The sequence below is a fragment of the Papio anubis genome, chromosome 6, assembly GCF_008728515.1.
Source record: "Papio anubis isolate 15944 chromosome 6, Panubis1.0, whole genome shotgun sequence".
In the NCBI taxonomy this organism is placed as follows: domain Eukaryota; kingdom Metazoa; phylum Chordata; class Mammalia; order Primates; family Cercopithecidae; genus Papio; species Papio anubis.
In genome coordinates, this window is record NC_044981.1 from 36,284,760 (window position 1) to 36,302,303 (window position 17,544).

The 17,544-nt window shown below is 38.1% G+C and overlaps 1 protein-coding gene and 1 long non-coding RNA gene across 4 annotated transcripts in view; both read left to right on the forward strand.

The window, feature by feature from the left end:
• ZFAND3 (zinc finger AN1-type containing 3) overlaps positions 1–17,544 on the forward strand; it is a 348,445-nt gene that overhangs the window by 107,200 nt on the left and 223,701 nt on the right. The window lies entirely within an intron of this gene.
• Positions 4,208–7,067, forward strand: LOC108585249. Its single transcript, XR_004184557.1, has 2 exons — positions 4,208–4,255; positions 6,311–7,067. It is a non-coding gene; the product is annotated as an uncharacterized LOC108585249 (long non-coding RNA).

Genomic DNA, 17,544 nt, shown 5'->3' on the forward strand with positions numbered 1-17,544 from the left:
GCATACTAGCTAAAGTTCTAAGGACAGATTTTAGTCAGTAATACACTTTTGCAATAGGGAAGAGGGTCCAGTATGAAATGAAGTCAATGTCGATTTGCAGAGATGACTGGGAGTTTTAAAGGGAGAATGGCAGGGGACTTGGGGTGGATAAACAGGGGATCTGTAGAGTCCAGGAAGTGAAAAACTTAAAAAGATTGGTAAAATATGGTGATTAGGCCAGCTGTGCCTGTTAGCTGCCACTGTGACTGGGGAATAGATACCCTATTTTTCCTGATGGTTACATTTTAAAGGAATGGCTTTAAAAGACACTCCTGAGTTGTAGGAGTACGGCTCAAAGGGACAGAGGAAGGATTCACAGTTGTAAACCCTTTTTAGTAAATGATCTAAGAGGATGGTTAGGGCCTATCTTCAGATACTGGCTAGAACAAACAGTAGATTCTTTGGCAGCCTTGAGCTTTGAGAGGCAGACACTTTAAGGGAGGCTAGGGTCATCCTAGGGAGGTAACCTTGAGCTGTTAGAAATGTTAGTGTTTAAAATTAGCCGGACATGGTGGTGTGCACCTGTAGTCCCAGCTACTCGGGAGGCTGAGGCAGGAGAATTGCTTGAACCCGGGAGGCAGAGGTGCAGTGAGCCGAGATCGCGCCACTGCATTCCATCCTGGCAACAGAGCGAGACTCTGTCTCAAATTTAAAAAAAAAAAAAAAAAAAAAAAGAAATGTTAGTGTTTAAGTCTTTTAATGTGAAAGGAGTGGGTGGACCAAATCATTTGTTTTGAGAGTCCGTAGTTTTTAAAGGTCCAGGTTGAGGCCTGGTCCAGAAGAGGGCTCAGAGGAGCCTGGCTAGATTTTTATTAAAGATATTTTCATTGTTGTTGTTAATTTTAATCTATTCATTATGCTATTTGGGCAAGGAAGTAATCATAGTGTAAGCTTTAGACCTTTACATTTGGGCCTAAACTAGGGGATAGGTGGGAAAGACTTGGGAGAATTGGGGAAGCTGACGGCTCTTACGTGTTCAAAATTTGGAATTTGTCAGATATTTAAGTTTTTAAAAGAAAAGAAATACTGGTGGATTTTTATTCAGCTTTTAACAGTATTTGTGCCATGTTAAAGGACTGTTTTGGGCCGGGCACAGTGGCTCATGCCTATAATCCCAGCACTTTGGGAGGCTGAGGTGGGTGGATCACGAGGTCGGAGAGCGAGACCATCCTGGCCAACATGGTGAAACCCTGTCTCTACAAAAAACACAAAACTTAGCTGGGTGTGGTGGCGCACGCCTGTAATCCCAGCTACTTGGGAGGCTGAGGCAGGAGAATCGCTTGAACGCAGGTGGCGGAGGTTGCAGTGAGCCAAGATTGTGCCACTGCACTCCAGCCAGAGCGAGACTCCATCTCAAAAAAAAAAAAAAAAGGACTGTATTCTGCTTCTTACCTTATGTATCTATAGTCATAGATATGAAGAAATGCTTCCTCACTGATGAAAAGTTAACTTTATAGTGAAGACTTTGAAAGTAGCAGTGAGACAAAATGTATACAGGTTGAGAACCCCAAATCCCAAGTCTGAAATGCTCCAAAGTGCAAATGTTCCAAAATCTGAGAAAAACAAATCCCAACACTTCTGGTCTCAAGCATTTTGAATTAGGGGTACTCAGCCTGTGTTAGATTGTATATTTGTCCCCACATGGAGACCCCATTGTAATTTAGTAAAGCATGGTTTTGGGAGAAGGCCAGAATAATAAGGCCTTTGAATAATAAGGTGGTTCACATCAAATAATCATAAGGAACTGTCTTGTGCCCCTAAATGAATACAAAGTTAAAAAAAAATTATGAAGTTAGAGTTCAGCCATGGTCCTTGTGTTTCTTTGGACTTGTTACAGTTTTACTTTCTGTGTTTATAATTATCTGTCTCTAGTGATCTTTGTCTATTTACATTTTATACAACCTTGCCACTTTTGCTTTTATAAAAATATTAGAAAGACATTTTCAAGTATCTAAAGAAAATATTTGCTTATCTCCTCTATATTTTTTACCCACACACTATTGCTTTCTCCAGTTGCATTTGCGTGGCATGACTAGTTAATATCCTGCCTGCTGAAACAATTTTAAGTTCCTTTAGAAATTCTCTCTCTCTCTCTCTCTCTCTCGTTTAGAAGTGAAGCTTAAACTACACCCGATAGCCTACTACAGTGTTAAAATACATATTAAAAGTCAAGCATAGAGTCTAATGAGTCTAATGAATATTCCTGCCTCTTACAAAAGCAGAAATGATACTGCCTATGGTATTTTTTTTTATTTGAGTGCAAATCCAATTTATGAATTTGTGCATTTGGTTGACCAGTGTTTAATATTTAGGAATAGTTAGTACCTAATTCATGATGACCTTTTGTTCTAGCATATTGAAGGCCAGCTATCATTACAGCAGTGCTTTTCACAGAATGGTTTTGCTGACCTCCTAAATAGAAGTGTGGATGACAGAAGCATCAAAGAGGATGATCACAAGTGGGGAAGGCAGAAATTTTAAAAGAACTGACTGAAGTAACTCCTCTATTAATGTGACATCATCTCTATGCCCCACAAACCCTTAGAAATACTAGTTTTGGGAGAAGAGAGGAGTATGGTGACCAGAAGTAGCTTTATAAGGCAGTGAGTCAGAAGATATGTTTAAGGAATGGAAAGTTGTTGGAGTAGCACTGGTAACAGATGCTTATCATAAGGCAAACAATACATGTTTCACAGTATACAAAATGCCACTTGGTTGATGGACTTTTAAACGTGTACATACTTAATTTTTAATAAACCATAGACATGGTATAAACATAGTTTCATTTAAGACTAACTTTTAAGAAATTTGCTATCATATGTGGTTCACATATGATGTACAAGTGTATGGTTGCATGAGATAAAGCTGGAAGATGCCACATGAAAAATTTAATTGTGGTAGTCTCAGAGTAAGAGTAATTGGGGAGCTTTAAATTTGAATTTTCTCTGTATTTTCAGATTTAAGTATTAATGTAATTGCACAAATTACAGATTTTTAAAAAGTGAAGTGAATTTATACAATCTAGAAGTGCTTTGTTTCTTTCTGGAATGAGCAAAATAAAATTAGCTGTAGTCTGCAGCATTGGAAATCTAAATGTTGACATCCAACGTGAGTGATACAACAATGCTGAGCACAGGGTGAAATCGTAGATAAACCAAAATGCTAACATCTTTCTTGAAAGTGACTTGAGTTTCATGATAGTTCCAGAAGAGGATAACAAATTCCCATTTCATACCAAGTAAATTAAAATATTTCCTTACGAACTTGCAACTTAGTGGTTGCAGTTACATACTAATCGCTTTCCTGCTTCCCATTTCCTGTTAGAATACCAGAGTAAAAGTGGTATGATTCTAGTCAGTTTTGAAAAGCGAAGAGTTGTAGGTTACAGCTGAATTTTGAGGCATTACAGTTGAGAGGTGAAGCCGGCTGGGCTTCTGGGATGGGTGGGGACTTGGAGAACTTTTCTGTCTAGCTAAAGGATTGTAAATGCACCAATCAGCACTCTGTGTCTAGCTAAAGGTTTGTAAACGCACCAATCAGCACTCTGTGTCTAGCTAATCGGGTGGGGACTTAGAGAACTTTTGTGTCTAGCTAAAGGATTGTAAACATACCAATCAGCACTCTGTGTCTAGCTAAAGGTTTGTAAAGGCACCAGTCAGCGCTGTGTCAAAATGGAATAATCAGCTGTCTGTAAAATGGAGCAATCAGCAGGATGCGGGTGGGGCCAGACAAAGGAATAAAAGTAGGCCACCCGAACCAGCAGCGGCAACCCGCTCGGGTCCCCTTCCACCTGTGGAAGCTTTGTTCTTTGGCTCTTTGCAATAAATCTTGCTGCTGCTCACTCTTTGGGTCTGCGCCACCTTCGTGAGCTGTAACACTCACCACCAAGGTTTGCAGCTTCACTCCTGAGGCCAGCGAGACCAGGAACCCACTGGGAGGTAGGAACAGCTCCGGTTGGGAGGAACGAACAACTCCAGACCCGCCGCCTTAGGAGCTGTAACACTCACTGTGAAGGTCTGCAGCTTCACTCCTGAAGCCAGCAAGACCACGAACCCACCAGAAGGAAGAAACTCCAAACACGTCGGAACATCAGAAGGAACACACTCCGGACGCACCATCTTTAAGAGCTGTAACACTGCGAGGGTCCGTGGCTTCATTCTTGAAGTCAGTGAGACCAAGAACCCACCAATTCCGGACACACAGTAAGAGGAACAGAGTGAGTCTGACAAATTTTAAGCTCTTCTTATATATATTTCTTTTAAGAAATGTAGGAACTCCACAGATAATTTAGAAACAAATTACCAATTTTGGTATTGATAATTTTGGGGAAAAAAGCTTCTGCAGATGTAATTAAGTTAAGGATTTCCAGATCAGATAATCTGGGATAATCTGGCCAAGGACACTTATCCTTAGAAGAGACAGAAGAGGGAAAGACAGAGACTCACAGGGGAAAAGGCCATGTGGATCAATACCAAAAATTTTGCAGGATGGTGGAATTTGTAAGCTTGTCATACCTTGATTTTTCAAATTCACCTTTTCCCAAAAGAAAGCAACTGTTGGCCAGGTGCGGTGGCTCATGCCTGTAATCCTAACACTTTGTGAGACTGAGGCGGGTAGATCATGAGGTCAGGAGATCGAGACCATCCTGGCCAACATGGTGAAACCCCCATCTCTACTAAAAATACAAAAATTAGCCAGGCGTGGTGGCACGTGCCTGTAGTTCCAGCTACTTGGGAGGCTGAGGCAGGAGAATCGCTTGAACCAGGGAGTCAGAGGTTGCAGTGAGCCAAGATGGGGCCACTGCACTCCAGCCTAGTGACAGGGCGAGACTCCGTCTCAAAAAAAAAAAAAAAAAAAAAAGCAAAAAAAGCAGTGTTTGAATAGAGTATTTCTGTTTTTGTAATCTTTCTGACTTGGTTGCTTTCGTATACTGTTTGATTTCTTCAAAGCCGAACACCCAAGAGGGATTTCTCAAGTGTAACACACACACATTTTGGTCATGTGTTTGTTAAAAGGAGACAGCTCAACTTACCAGGCTCTACTTAACCATTATGTGTCTGTTGGTAGGTACCTGTTGGATAGTTGGGTGTCTGACATTCAGAATATCCACAAACCCACCCAGAAGTAACAAATGTTAATGTTTTGCCTTTTTCCTTATCACATTAAAAAGGGCACTAAAATGTCACAGTTTTCTTTTATCCTATTCATCATCTTCCCGTCTCAGAGACAACTGCTCTCCTTATCCTTGTATTTATACTTATTATGAATGGGCATTTATATAAATATTATGATTCTGTTTTTAAAATGTTTAAATGGTATTTTGTACTAGTCAGTCTACAACTTGTAATCTTTTAAATAATGCTTTTAGAAACTAATCATGTTGACACGTTGCTCTTGTTCATTTTAACTATAATATTCCGTTATAATTAATATCTAGATTAACCTAGAACAATCTCCGTTTATGCACTTTGTGCTAGTGAAAATGTTAATAGTACCTCTTTGTACCAAACTGGTACTCTTGTAAGTGTACCAGTTTGTTTGATACATTAATTGGTCACCTTCATTATAATATCCCCTCATTTATTTATCTAGTCCCCTGTAGAGGGACATTTGTTTTCAGCGGCCATTTTTATACCACAGTTGCAATCCTGTGTTTTCTCTCTCTCCTTTTCTTCAGCACTCGCTTGACTATGTTAAAATAATGTTTCTGTAAGAAACTCTGTTCTTTACGGTGTAGCCTCACTCTGAAATGCGAGCAAGACTCGGGCAACAGGTCCTTAACAGATTAGCAGTGCTGGACTGTGGCAGCCTTTTCTGATCTCTTAGTCTATAGCAGTTTGAGGTCTTACTAATAAGCATTCTTAAATTGTGTGGTTAATTATTATGCTAGTCAAGATATATGAAGCAGTGTGTTAAAGATGATGATGTTATGGAAATTATGTCAAAAATAATTGTTGCATTTCTAACGGGAAACAAAGTGCTCAGTGCTGTGAAATAGCTGAGAGGTGGCTTCTTTTGGGCCTCAAGTGGGAAAATTGTGACCATGTATTAGAGTATGATAGGGAAAGTGGAAGAAATTTAGTAGTTACTAGGTCTTTTAAGGTAGTGTAGTCTGTCACTTGGCTTTATTTCTTCCTACACGTTGGTCTAAAGCTGTGGTCTCTTTATGGTAAGACAGGATTATCCTTTGTGGCATAGAGAGAAAATGTTAGAATTCCTACTTGTGTTTATTTCTGTCCTGTATACATAATCTCATTGGTATCTATATTAGTTTCCTAGGGTTGCCACAACAAATTGCCATACACTTGGTGGTTTAAAACAACAGAAGTTTATTCTCTCGCAGTTCTGGAGGCCAGACGTCTGAAACCAAGGTAATGGCAGGGTTGGTTTCCTCTAGAACCTTTGAGGGAGAATTTATTCCATGCTGCTGCTTGTTTCTGGCTTGTCAGTAGTTCTTGGCATTCCTTTGCTGATAGACATATCACTCTAGTCTCTGCTTCATCCACATGGCCTTTTCCCCTGTGAGTCTCTGTCTTTCCCTCTTCTGTCTCTTCTAAGGATAAGTGTCCTTGGCCAGATTATCCCAGATTATCTGATCTGGAAATCCTTAACTTAATTACATCTGCAGAAGCTTTTTTCTCCAAAATTATCACATTCACAGATTCTGGGTGAACATATTTTGGGAGGTGGGGACAGGGACAGGGTGCATCATTCAGTCCACTACAGGAATATGTAACTACTTTTAAAACAGACATGGAAGAGATGTGCACTCACGTTTTATACTGATGGTACACCTTTATCAAAGCTTGGAGACTTCTAGTTTAGAGAACTGTTTGGGTTGGAAATGGTTGGCCTCTTTTCATGTAGACAACCCTCTGTGACATGAAAAGTAGTATGAGTTAAGGCCGGGAACGGTGGCTCTTGCCTGTAATCCCAACACTTTGGGAGGCTGAGGTGGGCGGATCACGAGGTCAGGAGTTAGAGACCAGCCTGGCCAACATGGTGAAAGCCCGTCTCTACTAAAAATAAAAAAATTAGCTGGGAGTGGTGGCGCACGCCTGTAATCCCAGCTATTCCGGAAACTGAGGCAGGAGAATCACTTAAACCCAGGAGGCGGAGGTTGCAGTGAGCTGAGATCATGCCACTGCACTCCAGCCTGGGTGACACAGCAAGACTTTGTCTCGGGGAGTGGAGTGGGAAGTTAATTGCTAATATTCCCTATGTTTCATGTCTTCAGTAGACTAGTGCAGGCTACTGTATCAGAATGACCAGGCTTAGGTTTATGGGCTCCCGTTTAGACTTGTCAGGAATATGGGTAACTTTCAGATAGACTCAGAAAAGCAGGAGACTGTTTTGTGCTTCAGAGGCTTTGGCTCCACCAAGTTTCAGATACTTAGTGTAATTCTTGTTCTGGCTGTTTCCTTTGTGTGTGAATTAGAAGATTATGATGAGGTTGCTTTTTGACATTTTTCCTGGATATAATAACCCCCTTGTACTTAATTCTTAGTCCACAGCAGGGATGATGAGTAAAAAGATTGGACATTATTTTTGGGCCATTAATGTGTGACTAAAATATCATCTTTCATGCTATAAAATTTTATACCATTTAAAAGCCTCAGTGCTTAGCTGGTTCTTGCAGTGTAAAGTAGATCTAACTATATGTTAACAGTCTTAACTATTTTTTTTAAAATTTATAAAGAAAAGAGGTTTAATAGCATAGTACTGGCATCTGCTTCTGGGGAGGTCTCTGGAAGTTTCCAGTGATGGCAGAAGGCCAAGCAAGAACTTGCATATCACGTGGCAAAAGCAGCAGCAAGAAAGAGTGACAATCTTAACTATTATCAAAGGTTGTTTTACATTTCTTAATTTACTTTTAAACTAAATATTGGGGATAGAGAAGAAAAAATACCTTAGGACCTCTGGTTTGAAGAAAAAGAAAAAGAAAAATGGTACAAAATCTTAAATGGAGAATGCCAAAAGACAGACACTTTAGTAGTGGAACAAGAATTAGTTTTTGTGAAAAAAGAAAGATATGGACAATTATATGTTTTTCTTTTTAAGGCAGTAAAATCCTGAAATGAAATAATTGCAATTTTAACTAAGATTACTGCAGCCCTTTTATATTATGATGTCCTTTAATACAATATTATCACATTTGATCTTCACAATGTTGGTGATTTTATAACTCCATTTTACAGATAAGGAAACTTTGACTCAGATGGGTTAACTCATGTTCCCAAGATTAAATAAATTTTAAACAACTGAGATTTGATCTGTGGGCGTTTAGACTTGATCTAATCTCCACTGTTTGATGTTATTAGGAATGAAAGTAGTAGACTTAGATGGGATTGCACTGTGAAAACCAAAGCTAAATAGATTAGTTGGGATTGTACTGTGAGGATGTAACAGTAACATTGTTTTGCATTTGTGTGTAGGAGTATTCTCTTTTCTTGTGCTCTTTTCTTTTAGCTCAGTTGTAGTTTGCCTCTAGATCCTGTCATAATTAGAGAAACAGTGCTGAAAGCTTCACAGAGTAGCTAATTTAGGAAAAGGTGTGCATGTGTGGTGGGGGGAGTGTTTTTGTCTAACACATTTTCTGTTTTGGTGGTGAGATCTTCATTTCTTAACATCTTTCTTGTTCTTGTTCATATGACTTTTAGCTCATTAACCTTGCTCTCTGCGCTGCATAGTGAAGCACCATTTCTAATTTAGTCTCCTGTGTTTAGCTTCTCAGAAGATTTTTTTGAAAATGTTTGGAAGTATGATTTAATTGCAAGGCTGTTTGCACATTGTCAGTGTGAAAGCAAAGATGAATTTCATATTTAGACTGTGCAACCTGCAGATTTCATTTGTTAAACCTTCCAGTTGGTACTGGCGTTCTCTCATACATGTGTGCATAATAGTATGGAAAAAAACTCCTGTTTCGTTGTAGCCATATTTATCAGTTTGGTTGAGTTATGGAAAAGCCTGTCCTTTACTTTGTGTATTTGCTCATTTGGAAACCTTGTATAGTTTATAGAGACACTAGTGATTTGTTCCCCAGCCTCCCTGTGGATTTTGTTCCGTATTACAATCTAATTCCACCTCCCTGTCCCATACTCCTGAGCTGTTAATTTGTACATTTCGATGCAGTTTGTTTCATCCTGTGTTTTTGTAATCCAAACTGAATGTAACGAGCTGTGTGCTTTAGGGACCTGGCTTTGCCTTGCCAATTAGAACAAAGTGGTTACTGAGTAAGAGTATGTTTTAAATAAAACATGGCACCTCTGAGTGGTGTGACACTTATTTGGGAATAAAATAGATGGTTTTAACTCTTTGACTCACAAAGAAGAGCCATTCCAAAAGATCATTCATATGTATACACACACACACACACACACACACACACACACACACACACACACACACTTTTTTTAAAGAAAGGTAAAGTTTACCTCCATAAAATGTTTTTTTACAAGTTTCTTTAGGTAACTAAATAAATTTAAAGGTTTGTAATTAAAAATACACTTTTTTCCTTCATGAGCATTTGAGACATGTTAGCAAAATTCTCTAAATTTCTGAATATTGAACCAATGGCTGCTGCTGAATTTTGAATTTTTTCATGTTTAGAAAGGTGAGGGTATATGAAACCAATAGGTATGTTAGCCTCTTTTTATTTTTATAATGTATCAAGCCAAGTTTTCGATTTAATGGTGACACTCCTTCCCCCAGAGATACTTAAAAATTATAAAAATTATGAAGGTGAATGTAAGCTTGTGGGAATATTATTTTCAGATAATTGAATTTTGAGCCATCAATGACTTAAGGCTATTTGGAAGTTTAGCTGAACTTGCATCAAACATTTACAGCACAGATGTTTCTGAATAGATCTTCATAGGCTAATAGTTTACTAATTCACGTCATAGAGAGACCCTCATAAGTTACTTCTGTTATTGTATTTGCATCTACCCTAAAAATAGAGTTCTTTTTTTTAGCTGATATAGCAGATAAACTCTGTAATTCATCTTTTGCATAAGGAAAACATAAAACTTACTTTGAAGAAAAAGTGGGACTGTATCAAAAACTTTGAAATAGAAACATCAAGGGGAAAGCTAGACGTAGAAAGACTTGGTGATGGGCTTAGACATTATAGCATGTATTAACCTATGCAAACGAGAGAACAAAAGGAATGCATTTCTGTAGAATAGTTCAATTAAAAAGTATGTAGCAGTATCATGTTGAAAAAAAAGTTTCTAGAAAAATGAGCTCTGTACTAGAGGAGGCCAGTTAATTGGACTAAGTGAAACTAAACATAGGCATTTCTAACATTGTACTGGTACAGGAAAGTCTTGCAAGCCCTGCTGATGGTTTGAAGAGACAGTCGTTTTAACAGTATTACTAAATACTCTGTACTTCAGATTTGAAAATTAACCTCCATATTGCTAGTACTTTAAATTGTCCAGTTTTCTGAGTAAAGATGTTAAAGTTTAAATGTGCTTCCATCTTCTCCTTAATGCTCTTTTAACCTGTTGCTAAATTGACAGTCCAGGAGATTGAATTTTGTTTAAAAATATTTGACATCTGTAGATAATACTGAATTTTCCAGCTTTGCATAAAGTGACAGTGTTTTCCTCAACTCATATGGCTTAGGATCCAGTAGCTGTTAATTTCCATGCGTGAAGCACAAATTAATGTCAGGAAGTCTTTCTCAAAAATTATTTTCATTCAGGTCCTAGGCTTCCAATGGCAACTGAAAGCTGGGTTATTCATTTCCCCTATACCTGTTACTCAGTGTACATCATAAGTATTTGTAAACACTAATTTTGCTTTTAGGAAGTCTAGAAGTGCGAGTCCCATTAATCATGTGATACTAGGAAATGGTGATCATAGAATATTTGAGTGGAAAGATTTTTAGAGCCCTTTTATATCCAAAACACTGGTACTTACTCCAAATGTCTACTGAATTAATGAGTTTCAAAGTAAACTGAGGTGGTGAGGGCAAAGTGGCTTATTATTTCATCTTTTATTTGCATACTTCAACCTCAGTTTCCTTTCTCCTTCCAGTGTTACTGTGCTATATTAGTAATCTTGAAGATGAGACTAGAAATAAATCTATAACAAAGTTGCAACAACCCTTTAATTTGTAGATCCTGCTTTAGGATTATATGCCTTTTTCTGTTTACTGTCTGTAATTCATTTGCTGATAGCCTTGCAGGCAAACATTCATTGTTCTGTAGAGTTGGTACAGTTGTCAAATTTTTGTGTATTTGTGTGTATGTGGGTGCGTGCATATGCATACAGTTATTTAGATATGTTGATTATAATTTTTTAATTAAGTTTTTATTTAAGTATGACACTTGGATTTTATATGAGATTTTATAACATATAGCAATTAAAAGAACTAAAATGTCCAAAAACATTTTCTATATCATTAGTACCTTAAAGAAATTTCCCCAAACTCAATGAAAATCTTTATTATAGATTTTTTAAAAACCCATAGTAAAGCGTTTCATGTTCTAAGATACATACTCTGTGGAAATGGATAATTTTTATAGTGTCCCTCTGTCAAGTAGCCTGGGTTTATAAAATATCACAGAGATGAAATTCTTTTCTCAAAATCCCTACATGGCCCTGCAAGAGGAGGAGCCTAAAAAAAGAAAAGAGAAAAGAGGAAAAACTGTATGTTTCCCTTGGGTCAAAATTTGTCTTCATTGAATGGGAAAGACAAAACTAATGAATCTGTTTTTCTTTTGTGATGACTGAGGTCTTGTGTTTTGACCTACAGTGTGTATCACGTGGAAAAATGTGCCTGTTACAACTTGGGTAGCAGTTTGAGAACTTAAGTAATGACAATACCAGGTACTTAATATTTTTTCTTTTGATACCAGTGGACTGGGGGAGGTCCCCAAATGTCAGTGGGACCTCAGCTCTGATGAGTGTTCAGGCTCTTGACAGTGTCTCCAGTAGGAATTCAAGGATGAGTTGGAAAATAGTGAAATGTACTAAGATTTATTGCAAAGTGAGAAGTACATGCTCAGCAAAGGGGAGTGCGGGCGTACTCAAGACAGGGTTTGGCTTCTATCTTTATGGGTTTCTTTAATCAAGGGATGGAATATTCATGAAGATTTCTGGAAAAAGGTGAAAATTTCTCAACTTTAGTGCTACCCATTTTTACACCAGTATGGGTGCTCCTGGAACTGTCTTGGCATTGGTGGGTGTGATTTAGTATGTTAATGAGCATATAATGAGGTCCTAGGTGAGACCTGGGTCAAATCCAGTGCCACGTTGGGTCTGCTTGGTCTTAGCTAGCTTGACCAACATTCTGCTTTTCAGGGTCTTCTCGGCTCCTAGCTTATATATGTATTCTAACAGTTTCCTTTTTGCTAGTCATGTGAAACTGCTGCCTGGAATTTTCTATTCTCCTTCGACCACCTTGTATTATTCCTGTCTCAGGGCTTGGGAGAAACTATATGGTATTCCGGAAAAATACCACGTGGAGGCAGATAATTTTGGACAATGGGAAATTTTGCATTGGAAGATCATTGACATAGTCTTTTTTTCAAGACAGAGTCTCCCTCTGTCTCCCAGGCTAGATTGCAGTGGTGCAGTCTCGGCTCACTGCAACCTCTGCCTCTCCGGTCCAAACAGTTCTTCTGCCTCAGCCTCCCTGCACCACCATGCCCGGCTAATTTTTGTATTTTTAGTAGAGAGAAGGTTTTGCCATGTTGGCTAGTCTAGTATCGAACTCCTGAACGCCAGTGATCCGCCTGGGCCTCCCTAAGTGTTAGGATTATAGGCGTGAGCCACTGTGTCTGGCTGACATAGTCTTATTTTAGTTATCAGTGGTAATTTATTTTTGGACACACCATATGGTTTAATCTTTACAAAGCAAAAATGAATGTCTTGTCTAAAACACTGTTTTATATACTTGTCATATAAGATACCCAACTTTGTTTTAGCAGACTTTTTCCTTTTTTGGTGTCAATATTCTGAGCTTATGAAAAGCACAGCTCTTGCTTGAGTGCTTGTCAGACACCTGGATACCTGAGGCACTGCTGGTTACCACTTCTTGTTAAAATTTGGTCAGTGATTCTTGTTGCATTATAAATTAAAATTCAGAGAAACAACCCCACCCTAACATCAGAGTAGTGTTTTTGGTATCTTAAAGGGCTGGTGTGGTTTGTTTAGTGGCTCCATTGAAAGGCTGCCTGGGACTTCTGTCTGAATTTTAGATGGACATAAATACATCGTGGAGGTTCAGAGTGAGGGAATAATGGGGAATGTAAAGGCATACAAGTCTGTTTTTTAAAAACTGCAACCAAGGGAACCTTTTCAAAGTACTCTGTAAAGGTCAAGTGTCTTGTATTTCCTACCTGATCTCTGTGTGACTGAATGGAGGCTATTTCACTTCTGATTTATAAGATATTTACCGTGAGTCAAGGTTTTGTGAACATCTGACATTGTTAGCGCTTTTGTCTTTTGCATGGCTCTACCCTTAAGAAGGAAAACAGAACCCCCGTTTACATTTAGAGAAGCCCTTCCCTATAGGCCTTTGTTGCACAACTTAAAAGAGCAACAACCTTAGAAAAGTAATTGGATTTTTCAAAACGCAAAATTACGATTTTCCCCCCAATTCCTTCATGCACACTGTAAAGTTACCAGGATACCCTTTCCCAGTAGTTTAAAATTGTGACCTATTTTTTTTCCCCTTTTGGTGTCCTGAGGGTTCGGGGAGAGGGAAGCATTAATTTTTTACTAATTTCCCTTGAATTCACCAGTGCTTTAATTTCTCACAGCATTGTCAAAGAATTGATGTTTATGCTGTTTTGGAAACTGGCTTTTAGCAAGTGTTTTTGCTATAGCATGAATGAACCTTGACAACATTATGCTAAGTGAAATAAGCCAGTCACAAAAAGAACAAATACCGTATGATTCTGCTTACATGACAAACCTACAGTAGTCATATTCATAGAGACAAATAGAAGGGTGGTTTCCAGGGGCTAGAGGGTGGGGGAACTGGAGAGTTGTTTAATGGATAAAGAAAGTCAATTTGGGAAGATGAAAAAAAGCTGTGGAGATGGGTGTTAGTGGCAGTAGTTTGCACAACAATGTGAATGTACTTAATGCCACTGGAACTGTATGATTAAAAATGGTTAAGATGGTAAATTTTATGTTATGTGCATCTTACCCCAATCAAAGATAATGATTAAAATAGTGTTTACTTCTGAGTACAGTTTAGTTCTTTACATTTGCCAAAATCTTTGTTCAAATTTCTTTTAAAATTCTATTAACAGGAGGGGTTGAGTGTGAATATTTCATCTTGTTCTGTGACAATAAACTAGTCATCTACAGTAGAGAGCAGAAAATAAAAAGTATTTCCAGAAATAAAACTGAAATTTAAAAACAACTTAATTTTTTTCCTTCTCATATTTATCTGTGTAGGTGATATCATAACAGGCATAATTTATATTATTTATATGATTAAGTTAAAAAAGTTGTAGTGGCTTTCATTTTGGGCAAGCTACTTTACCTGAAATATTAGTTTCCTCATTTGTCAAATCAGGGGTTACTATACCTCCTTCCCTGGGGATAAAATTAGATGATATAGGTGAAATCTCTTTAAAGGTTTTTTATTAAAGTACTACATGTATGTAGTTTGAAAAGTCAGAATATTACATGTAACAAAATGCTCTGCCCTTTCTACTCCAGGTTTCCCCACATGCAGTAATTGAGAGGAAGTTCCCCCACATGCAGTAATGACTCTGAGTTCTGTCTGCTGTTTCTTCTAAACTTACACTTCTCCATATTTATGATTAATATACATATATTGCTGACTTTTTGATTTATCAGTTATACACTTTTTTTTACCTTGTTGTGATATATAAAGCCTTTGCTTTCTTATACCACCATCTCCTATTCCCCCCAACACATTTATAGTGAAATTTTGATTAAATAATTCTTCAGTATTTACTTTTTTATGGGTATATAAACATTATGACTTTGAAGTGTTTAGCTTAGTATTTCCTTTCTTTTTTTCCCTTCCTAGAGGATTTTCCAGAGATCTTTCTGTTACTTCTATTTTTATTCTATTGTGCTCAAGAAACATTTTGTATGATCCTCATTCATTTATTGAGACTTGTTTTATGACAAAATATGTCTTGGAAAATGTTTTGTTTGTATTTGGAAAGAATGTGCATTCTGCTGTTGTTGAGTAGTGTGTTCTTCAAGTGTCAGGTCAGGTTGGTTGACAGTGTTCAAGTTTCCATGTCTGTTGATTTTTTGCTTACTTGTTCTGTCAGTAACAGAGAGGGATAGTGAAATAGCTGAATACAATCATGGATTAAAGCAATTTTTTTCTTATATTTATATCATATTTAGCTTCATGTGTTTTGAAGCTCTGTTACTAGGTACATAAATATTTAGGATTTTTACATCTTTATAAGTTGATCCCTTCATCATTATGAAATGATCATTTTAATTACAGATAATGTTATTTGTTGTGAAATTTACCTTGAGGTTAATTTAGCCATGCTAGCTTTCTTTTGGTTAATGTTCACATGGCATAATTTTTTCTTTCTGTTTTCTTTCCTACTTTTATTTTTAAGTTTAGGGGGTACATGGGCACATTTGTTACATGGGTAAGTTATGTGTCATAGGAGTTTGGTGTACAGATTCGTCACCCAGGTGATGAGCATAGTACCCAATAAATAGTTTTTTGATCCTCACCCTCCTCCATCCTCCACCCTTAAGTAGGCCTCCATATCTATATTTGCCTTGTGTCCATGTGTACTTAATGTTTAGCTTCCACTTATAAGTGAGAACATGTGGTATTTCGTTTTCTGTTCCTGTGTGTGTTTGCTAAGGATAATGACTTCCAGCTCCATCCATGTTCCTGCAGAGGACATGATCTTGTTCTTTTTTATGACCACATAGTATTCTATGGTGTATATGTACCACATTTTCTTTATCCAGAGTATCATTGTAGGGCATTTAGGTTGATTCCATGTCTTTGCTATTATGAATATTGCTGCAGTGAACATATATGTACATGTGTCTTTATAATAGAATGATTTATACTCCTTTGGGTATTTATATTCCTTTAGGTATGTGAATCCAGCAGTAGATTGCTGGGTCAAATGGTAGTTCTGTTTTGTTCTTTGAGAAATCTCCAAACTGCTTTCTGCAGTGGCTGTACTAATTTACTTTCCCACCAGCAGTGTATAAGCATTCTCTTTCCTCTGCAGCCTCACCGGCATCTGCTATTTTTTGACTCTTTAGTAATATTTTGACTGATATGAGACGATATCTCATTGTTGCTTTGATTTGCATTTCTCTAATGATTAGTGATTTTCAGCATTTTCTCATGTTTGTTGGCCATGTATTTGTCTTTTGAGAAGTATCTGTTCATGTCCATTGCCCATTTTTAAATGGGGTTATGTGGTTGGTTGTTAATTTAAGTTCTTATTGTGTGGGGAAGACTCTCTGTTTTTCCTCTACTGTCATACCACAGCAATTTATGCAAAGAAAACTCCTGTGACCAAAAGTGTGTGTGGGGCGGGTCTCTCCCCACCACCAAGCAGTGGACACCAGCCGGGTATCCTCCAATTCAATTCTGACACTATCTACCTGGAGGTATAGTGCTAGATCCCACAGGTTAAGGGCTCCTTTCCCGAGACTGCTCCCTTCTTTCCCCACCAGTTGCAAGCCCAGGCCTCTGGAACTTCTGACACACACATCAAGTTGGGATTCCCACAACCCCCTTTGGTTTCGATTAATTTGTTAGGGTAGTTCACAGAACTCAGAGAAACACATGTACTAAGAAGGATATTTTAAAGGATACAGATAAATAGCCAGATAAAGAGGTACATAGGGTGAGGTCTGGAAAGGTCCCAAGCTCTGGAGCTTCTGACCCTGAGGAGATGGGGTGCACCACCCTCCCTGCTCATGGAAGAGTTCTTCTTCATCTTCCTCTTGGCCTACACATGTTCAGCTATCTGGAAGCTTACTGAACCCTCTCTTCTTGGGTCTTTATGGAAGCTTCATGACATTATCATTTCTTCCCGCAGGGTATACAGTGGGACCCTCTCATGGGAGGGTCTTAAGGACCCACAATCAGAAAAGACAGGGGAACATGAGCCAGGAACTGTGGATTCTGGATATTGGACCTTTGTTGGGTGCATAGTTTGCAAATATTTTCTCCCATTCTGTAGGTTGTCTGTTGATAATTTCTTTTAATGTGGAGAAGCTCTTTACTTAGGTCCCACTTGTTAATTTTTGTTGCAATTGCTTTTAGAGTCTTCTTGAAATCTAGGTTTTCTTCTGGGTTTTCATAGCTCTAGGTTTTACATTTAAGTCTTTAATCCATCTTGAGTTGATTTTTGTATGTGGTAAAAGGAAGGAGTCCAGTTTCAATCTTCTAGCCAATTATTCCCGTACCATTTGTTAAATAGGGAGTCCCTTTTCCATTGCTTGTTTTTGTTGACTTGGTTTTTTTTTTTTTGGTCAGAGTCTCGCTCTGTCACCCAG